Genomic DNA, 8,919 nt, shown 5'->3' on the forward strand with positions numbered 1-8,919 from the left:
ACAAAAGGTTTAAAACTCTAAAAGTACCATTTTCGCAAATTTACATTTTTATAGCTGGCGCCTAGACTATTCCTCTTCTCGAAGATGATTAAATCAAGTGGGCTGTTAAGTGATAGGGAACAGAAGCGGCGAAACGTGTAATTAACGTTAGAAAGTTATTAACGCGATGTGTTACATCTATAAGCTCACTTACAAGGGAACGGTCAGAATTGTCCCTCCGGCTTTGATGCGCTTTAAATATGTGTGGAGCATCAAAAAATATTCCACTCATATGTTTTTATAGCGGTTTATCTCGAGGTTTAGGAGGTGAAACACCCCCACGAAAAAAATTGATTTTTTTGTTTTCAGCACCTAAAAAAAATAATTTTAATATTAGCAGAATCCGCTAAATCTTAGAGGATTTTATTCTTATATACGGCCTCAAGAGGAATCTTCTGAAATCGTGAGGAAAATATTCTAAGCACAATATTCTTACAGTTAGAGTATTTTGTTTTACATCTGCAGTAAAAATCTTACACATTGCTTTTTATGTTACTCGTAAGAGGGCATTGCGCTTTAAGTTAACATATTCCTCTTAATACAAGAGGAAAACTGTTAGAATAATTTCTAATATATTTTTGATGAATAGTCCAGTGCATTGGAAGAGGAATACTCTTTCTGTAAGAATTTCTGCTTAGAATATGAGATTACCGGAAATTTCACTTTACAATTAGATTTTTTTTTTGAGTGAGCGAATATCTTCGAATGAAAAATATTGCCGCGTATAGGAAAATGTTTTATACAAAAGCTTTCAGTATTTTATGTTCTATATAATAATGTATTCTTTTTTTTTAAATTAAATGTTTTAATTAACCCTTACGCCAACTTATCAAGGTTACAAAATTAAAAAAATTTTAAGAACAAAAAATGAAGAGCATCGGATGCCGAATCCATTTATGTATAATAGTGTTAAGGTTCCACGATTTAATTTTTCAGAAAACAAGATGAGTCGTGTTACAGACGCCACGCACGTTATCACCTTGTTTCCTGAAAAAACAAGGATTACATGAATGGATTTGGCATCCGATGCTCTTTAATCTTTGTTCTTAAAATTTTTCTAATTTTGCAACCCTACGCACACATACTGATTGCATTCGATGTTTAAATGTTTTTTTCGTAGGTATGAAAGTTAATTGACGCTCTATGTTTGATAATGGTATATGATATCATGTTCTTATGTAAGGGTGCGTCAGGTATTTGAGGACATATTGAAACTAAAACATATTGAAATTAAAACTAAAATTTGTATATTTCGTAGAAAACTTATTGTATTTTAATGAAATTTTTACAGCAAACTAAGTGACTCGTAGGCTATATAGTTATGCGATAAAATCGCCTTCAGCGGCAATAACAGCTTCAATTCTCTCTCGGAAACGTTTGCATGCCCGAATCAAATGATCCTCGTCCATATGCGTCATTACTCTGGTAATAGCTGCTCTTAGGGAATCAATGTTTATTAGTCTCCTGTTCAACAACGCCCCATACATAATGATCCAAAGGATTAGGATCCGGGGAGCTAGGTGGCCACATGTTTGGGGTTATGTGATTATGCAGATTCTCGGACATCCAATCTTGCGTCGTCACGGCTTTGTGTGAAGGAGCAGAGTCCTGTTGGAATACGTATAGCCTCTCATCACGCACGCTATTTATCCAGGGTTTCACAACTGCTTCCAAAACCTCAATGTAGGCAGCAGCATTCACCCGAAGTCCTTGAGAAAAGAAGTGGGGTGGCATGACGTGTCCTTCATTGCTCACCACTCCCAAAACCATGACAGTTGCCAGAAATTTTGTGTGCATAACATGAGGAACATCTGAAAGATCCGCACATAGCCATCTATCATTTCGCCGATTTATTTTTTGATCCTGGTCAAAATTTTTTTCGTCAGAATAAAACCAGAGCATATCGGGGATTTCAGGATGTTTTAACTTGTTTAAAAGTCGTCGTGCCCAGATGAATCGCTGTTCTCGAGTTTTTACCGACATAAACTGACCTTTGCGCATCACGTAGGACTTGTACCGGATGTCTTCGTGAATAATGCGACGGATTGTGCACTCAGAAACTTGAAGGTCTCGCGATATGGCCCTTACGGATTTTGAAGGGTCTTCATCAATAATGCCCTGGACTTGCTGCATAAACTGTGATGTTTTAACGCTGTCTGAACGTGTCTCATGCTTTTTGCGCTTGGCAACACTTTCCACATTGCCATTAGATGCTTTTAACTCTCGACGAACTTTGTGAACAAACGATCGGGCGACTTTCAAAAATTGAGAGATTTTAAGATCGCTGTGATACGCGTGTATAGCGACGATAACAGCGTGTCTTTTCATTTCCTGAGTTAGTTTATTGTCCTCCATTTATGATCTGAAGAGAAAAAAAATGAAAAAACTTGCTGTGAAAACTTGGCAGGCAAATAAGTGAGTTCTCAAATACCTGACGCACCCTGTATTTTGTTTTACGTATAAGATTCGTCTCAAGTCGATAAAAAGACGTAAGAAAGTTTTCCACTCGATTTTCCGTCCCAACCGCATTTTTTGCGGTAGAGACAAAACATCCTGTATACTATTTGAAGTGCGCACAAACTTAAATGAATTACACTGTTAAAATAATATGTCAAAGTATATTAATAATCAAATTTTCTTGTTATTGTTTAACAATTATACGGTCGTAAAAATTAAATTGTTTGTTAATAATCAAAGTTCATACTTACGAATAATGATCTTTTAAGACATAAAATGTAATCATTTATTCGTCTTGTTAAAAAATTTGCTAGTATATAAGCATTTGTAATCGGGAGTTTAGCTTCAAAGCATTAAGTTGATAATAGTGTGGAAATAACGGTAACTTATAATATACAAAACTGTGTTGTACATTATTATTGTGTTAATATGTAAGTATTTATTTTTAATTTTTATCATTTTGTTACTCTACTTGGAGATTATTACTATTTCATTGAAATTGTGCAACGTTTAATTAAATTATATGTCATCATGATTCATTATCTTCTATCACTTTTTATATTATTCTTTATATAATTTCCTGTGTGTATATATCGTCTAAAAGAGATCATTTTTTGTTGTAAATAAAATATCATTATTAACGACGGACCTTATATAAATTTTACCAATTATGTTCAGGTAAAAAATTTAATTTAGTTATATTCGCTTCATATTTCAGAAAATTTATAACTAATTGCATATAAATTTGTACATCTTTCTTCCAATTTTCACAATATGCTCAAGATTTAAAATTACCACTATATATCTATGTCATTTGAGAAAAAGAAAAGAAAGGAACGACATATAAAGATTAATTAAAAAATCGCTACTGCAGTTTTAAAGTAAGTTTTATTTTTATGTAGTCAAAGTCTCCAAAGGCTGTTACAATATTTAATTGTACTTTTTTTAAAGAATGATTCAATTTAATCCGTACATCGTAATGATGTCACTCTATGCAACTTTCACTGCTTTTAACCTTCCACAAAGTCCGATAACTCCGGAAGAAGTACACGTGAAAAATAAAATTAAACATATGCTACAAGAAATAAAAATGGAAAATGAATTTGAATTTGAAGAAAAAGAAACATTACATTTGTATAATGCACATGAGATTCCAGAAGCGGAAGAAGTGGATTTATTGGAAGAAAATGAAGATAAGATGTATCTTCCGAAAGAAGTTATTTGTAGTTCTATTGAAGGAACAATATCAAGTGAATATAAAAGGCAAACCGCGGAATATTGGAGAAATGCCACACCAAGATCGCTTGAAGAAGTTAAGCGAAGGTTTAAGAAAGTTACATCGATTTGATAACTACGACGATGGGAGAACCAAATCGATCAAGATGATAGCAGATCAAAAAAATTAAAACGAATTGCTGAAAATACATTAAATTGAAGCACTTGAAAAGGGATAAATTATTATACATGGCATTAAATGTGCCAGGATTTAAAGCTTCAGAAACGTGGGTAAAAAGATTTAAAACAAAATATGATATTTTATCTCAAAATATAACAAAATTTGTAACACGTAAGTCTTTGTTTTCAAAAGAAGATTTAGAAAATAAGTGCGATACATTTATTGAAAATGTTAAATACTACATTCATCAATATGGACAGGAAAATTAACAAGAATAAGGAAACCGTAATAATTTACGATTTACTAAGCCATCTACGGTCAAAGCTAGATTACCATGCTTATTATAATGTGTGAATTTATATACCGCGTATGTAGTCACCAATCACGTGCCGAAAATTTTTCAGACTTACAACGCAATACTTAAACAACTACCGCAGTAATATCACTTTTTTAGTTAAATTGCTACCGCATATCTAACAATTATTTGATGCATCTATATAGCATCTTATTAGATCTTTAATAATATGTTGGAAGACATATATTAAAATTTAACAATTTAAATGTTAAAGTAATGATGAATCTAAAATCTGTGAAAAGTATGATTGCGAAGAATATACACGAGTTGGCGTTTCGTCCCGGTTTCCACTACTGGACTCATCAGTAAGGTATTGTAATGGAAACCTACCTTAGACGCCTGTTTTAGTTATTAAATCAAGATTCTATATATACAGATATGCGCGTATTTCAGCACTTGCGAGAAACATTGCGAACATCTATAGACCTCTAATGGCGAGTCGACGTAATAATATTCTTCACAATCATTTATCTAAAGTAGTAATAACGTCTATTTTCAGGCTGACGTAACAAATATTAGAATTCTGTATTACGACCGTCAATTATAAATTAACAAGAATAAGGAAACCGTAATAATTTACGATTTACTAAGCCATCTACGGTCAAAGCTAGATTACCATGCTTATTATAATGTGTGAATTTATATACCGCGTATGTAGTCACCAATCACGTGCCGAAAATTTTTCAGACTTACAACGCAATACTTAAACAACTACCGCAGTAATATCACTTTTTTAGTTAAATTGCTACCGCATATCTAACAATTATTTGATGCATCTATATAGCATCTTATTAGATCTTTAATAATATGTTGGAAGACATATATTAAAATTTAACAATTTAAATGTTAAAGTAATGATGAATCTAAAATCTGTGAAAAGTATGATTGCGAAGAATATACACGAGTTGGCGTTTCGTCCCGGTTTCCACTACTGGACTCATCAGTAAGGTATTGTAACAGGAAAATATTTATTATTCGAATCAGAGTGATTTCGAATTTAAACTTCACTCTGGTCGCACCTTAGCACAAAAAGGTATAAAAATGGTAGAAACTGTAGTACAGCCTATATCAGTAACAACGCACTATACATGTTACACTGTATAACCGACAATTTCCGTTAATGGTAGATTACTGTCGCCTCTGTTTATAGTATTACGAGAAGTTACAAAAACATTTGATCCAAGAGTGCACGAAAATTTATTCGAAGCATCTAATATTTTTGTTACGGTTTCCAAATCAAGCAAAATAACATCAAATCATGTAAAAACTAGGTTGAAAGAAGAATTTTTCCCATATGTCGGACTACAATCTGTATTATTATTAGATTCATGAAGTGAACATTGTCCAAATATAATTTCGGAAACTAGACCTGAATTAGCAACATAGTTTTTTTAATAATTCCGGCTGGTACGACTGGAAAAATACAGCCATTAGATATATAGGGCTTCCGATTACAGAGAAATTTTGGTAAAAGTACCGATTAAGGGACCCCCCTACATATGTTGTCAAGGTCATGACCCTGAGTAACCTCCAACAAGTTTTAGCCGTCGCTCGCCCTTCGTTAAAAAGTTATGAATAAAAAAATATTTCAAAAATAACGTGTTATTTCAGTACAGTTTTATTCAACATTTAAATCATCTAATCGATACGTCGTACTCATAATTTCAGAAAAGGAATCAATTATATCGTCAAAATTATATATTCTTTTAAATAAAAATTCAGCAAGATGATATATATAATGTTTTTCACGTGTTCCATAACGAGGAATATTTGCTCGCATATTCCGCCATACTCTCTCTATATTTTGAGTATGAACACCACTATCGGAATCCACAAAATTTATTGAGTGATTCACAGTACAATGAGTATAATTGCTATTATTCTGAAGGTCATCATATGCACGCCACTGATCCGTATAAATTATTGAACCAGGTAAAACATATTTTTGTATAATTGATGACAGAGATTACTGGATCGATTTGGCACAGGTAGGATGAAAATATTTTTGGTATTACGTTCGATACCACCAAAAACCCATTGTCCTTCAATTATACGACCTTCATTATACTTTCTCTTGCCAATTTTTGGTTTGTCCAATTCTACATTTCCAACAATTGCTTTTTGTTTATTTAGAACCCATTGTTGAAGTAACTGAAATTAATTTAATATCTCAACAACTCTCGTTTCGCATGGAAAGTCACAATCGCAGTGGTATACAAATGTGCTTCAAACTCTTGAATCAAATATAGTGTTCTAGGTGAGAGATAAAAATAACAGTTTCTTAAATTTTAAAAGTGAATCACTAAAGATCAGTATTAAATTCAAAAGAATTCTTATTAAATTGTCTTACCATATTGTCTACTTTAACGTAATACATCTTTATTATTGGAAGATAATGAAATGGTAAAAAACCTTGGCATACATAATGAGGTATTCAAGTCAGACGTAAAGTTGGGAACTGTTGGTGTATGTTTACTTTGATGAACTGGCACCTTCAATAATATATGAGTCATTTTTCATGGTATTTCAATATCTTTCAATAATAAAATGTTGTTCGGTATTCGTAAAGTTGGCGTGTGCCATATTTACCGGTCGCGTTGTCTTTTGACCAATAGCGTGGCTGGCCACAGCTGCCAGCACTTTCTTAGCGTTCGCGGCGCGCTCACGGCTCTTCGGCTATCTTCGACCGCCGTTCGTTCCCTCTCTTCGCGCGAGTCCTGCGTGATCCTGCCATTATCATTTTGTTACCGTTACGATTACGATCCTCGTAGCAGCAGCATGCGCGTGCAGTATAATAAAGTCAAGTAAATCTTTAAGTGCCGTGTGTATTATTTTGGAAGAACCTTCCGCAGTCCCATCAATAATTAGTGGCCGCAAATCCGTTGTGGGCGACAGCCTATTCAACTGCAGAGGAATACATATTCCTCGACCACGCTTCCCGAGAGGACACACGCCGGGAAAACGCGTGGGGCCAGCCTTCCCAACATCATAACGCGAGGCACGGCCATTCACATAAAACATTGGTCCTTCGAGCCGGATTCAGCGGTAATTATTTGCCATTACTATTGTGGAGCAACCGTCGGGGCTCGCAATCGCCATTGAGACGAGCACTCGAGGTCCGCCATTGGCACTCTGCCGAGCACGCAGATTCGCAGTGAGGATTCAAGCATTCCAGGTTAGCTGCTCTTCAGTCTATCACCTCTTTCACCACGACATACCGAGGCTCGCAAACTGCGAGCTCTCGGTGCATCGAGGTACATCGGTCTCTTCCCGCGACAAGGCACATTCAGCCCAGCAGCGCAGAGCAGCCATTGCCGCGCGATACGAGCAACAGGCATCATCCTGTGACGTCACGCGGTTTCCGGCGGTCTTCATCGCTCTCTGGGAGGACGCTTTCAACGCATCATCGACACAGCCTTCGTGCGCCATACGCATTCAATTTGAGAGCAACTACCTCAGTGTCGGTGCCAGTCAATTATAACGAATTCACGTATTCTTCGCGTTCGTCATATCGAATACTAACGACGAGGATGCCGCGGCACTCAGGCGCAGGCGCGGAACTATTATCGCTGCGTGCACGCGAATACGTACATTTACCAAATCCGTTACATCCGTTACGCCGTCCATCGCGGCTCAAATTGAAGAACGTCGTGCTAAACTCGACGGGTATTGGTCAGATTATGACATCTTACAGACAAAGTTAGAATTACTCGACGAATCCGAAGCAGCACATCGCGCTTCCTTCGAAGATTCTTATTATGCTTTATGTGCGCGAATGCGCGAAATGCTTTCTCCCGCGACGGCGCAGCGCGCCATGGCATCTCCGTCATCGTCGTCTTCCAGCGTCGCCATGAGCGAATATTTCGGCCATCTGGAGACACGGTAGTGTCTCGGCGCTAAGCCAAGCGCGCGACACTGCCGTGCCTCCTTTACGCGAAACTGAGAATTTTCGGGGTCGAGATGATCAGATCTGACTAACGGCTGAACCGATCAAGTTCTACATACGCTCAATCGACAGGAAAAACTTAAATTGTATCATAAAAGTGCTTTCATTTTTTTTCTACGTGCCCTACGAGCGGAGATATTCCGACGCAAAGTCCGAATCTGTGAATTTTCACGTTTTATTTTTAAGATACGTCGTCATCGTCGTCGACCAGAGAAAATGTCCATCTCGTTTTTTCGATAATAGAGGGCCTTTGACTTTATGTGTTATCTCACTCTATCTATCATCTCACTCTATCTATCTATATCTAACCAGCAGACCAGTGTTGCATGGTGTATCACATATGACGTGCGCGCGATTTTAATCTTATAATTAAAAATAAAATATTATTCAATATAATATAAAATATTTATTAATAATATAATATTGTAACGACCTAACTTTCGTATGCGCGGAGGTAGCTCGTCGGTTTAATCGTATTCCTGGATACGAAAGAGGTTCGAACGGAGGAGAATGCAGGTGGAGCAATACTCTCGGACACGGTGTTAGGGTAACTAAATCAGCTTTTATTAGTCGTCGTTAGTTTAACATAGTAAGTAAAGATGTACATGTATTTTTAATTTACAATTTGCAAGAACGCTGCGAGACGCGCGGTAGAAAGAAAGAAAGAAAGAAAGAAAGAAAGAAAGAAAGAAAGTGAGAAAAGTAAGAAAGAAATGTCGAAAGAAC

This window comes from Cyphomyrmex costatus, unplaced genomic scaffold, assembly GCF_001594065.2.
Source record: "Cyphomyrmex costatus isolate MS0001 unplaced genomic scaffold, Ccosl1.0 scaffold341, whole genome shotgun sequence".
Classification (NCBI taxonomy): domain Eukaryota; kingdom Metazoa; phylum Arthropoda; class Insecta; order Hymenoptera; family Formicidae; genus Cyphomyrmex; species Cyphomyrmex costatus.